Source organism: Carlito syrichta, unplaced genomic scaffold, assembly GCF_000164805.1.
Source record: "Carlito syrichta isolate Samal-C Ts95f unplaced genomic scaffold, Tarsius_syrichta-2.0.1 Scaffold123615, whole genome shotgun sequence".
NCBI classification, from domain to species: domain Eukaryota; kingdom Metazoa; phylum Chordata; class Mammalia; order Primates; family Tarsiidae; genus Carlito; species Carlito syrichta.
Genome location: NW_007067711.1, coordinates 48,206 through 48,873, shown reverse-complemented (window position 1 = coordinate 48,873; position 668 = coordinate 48,206).

Here is a 668-nt window from a genome sequence, read left to right as displayed (position 1 = left end):
ACACTGCCCAGGCGGGTCTCGAACCCGCGGGCTCAGGCCATCCACTCACCTCAGCCTCCCAAAGGCACGGGATTACAGGCTGAGCCACTGAGCCCGGCTGTTTTGATTTTTTACTGCCAGGCACATGCAGACTTTTAAGTCAGGGGTCGCAGCTCCCATCCTGAAAGCACTTCTTCTTTTTTTCTTTTTTTTTTCTTTTTTCTGAATTGGGGTCCCACTCTGTTGCCCAGACTGAAATGCAGTAGCCAGCTCACAGCCACCACAGCCACTTCCTGCTGGGTCAGGTGAACCTTCCACCTCAGCCTTCCGAGAAGCTGGAACTTCAGGCACGCACCACTACACCTGGCTAATTTTTTTATTTATCGTAGAGACGAAGTCTTGCCAAGTTGCCTAGGCTGGTCTCCAACCACTGGACTCAGGCAGTCCTCTCACCTCTGCCTCCCAAAGTGCTGGGATTACAGATGTGAGTCACTGCTCCCAGTTCTGAATGAGATGAACTATGAAGTCATGTACTTAGCATTTAAGAAAAAAATCACAGCCGGGCTCAGTGGCTCAGCCTGTAATCCCGCACCTTTGGGAGGCTGAGGTGAGTGGATTACCTGAGCCCGTGGGTTCGAGACCCGCTGGGCAGCGAGACCTCATCTCTACAGTAAATCAAAAAATCAGCC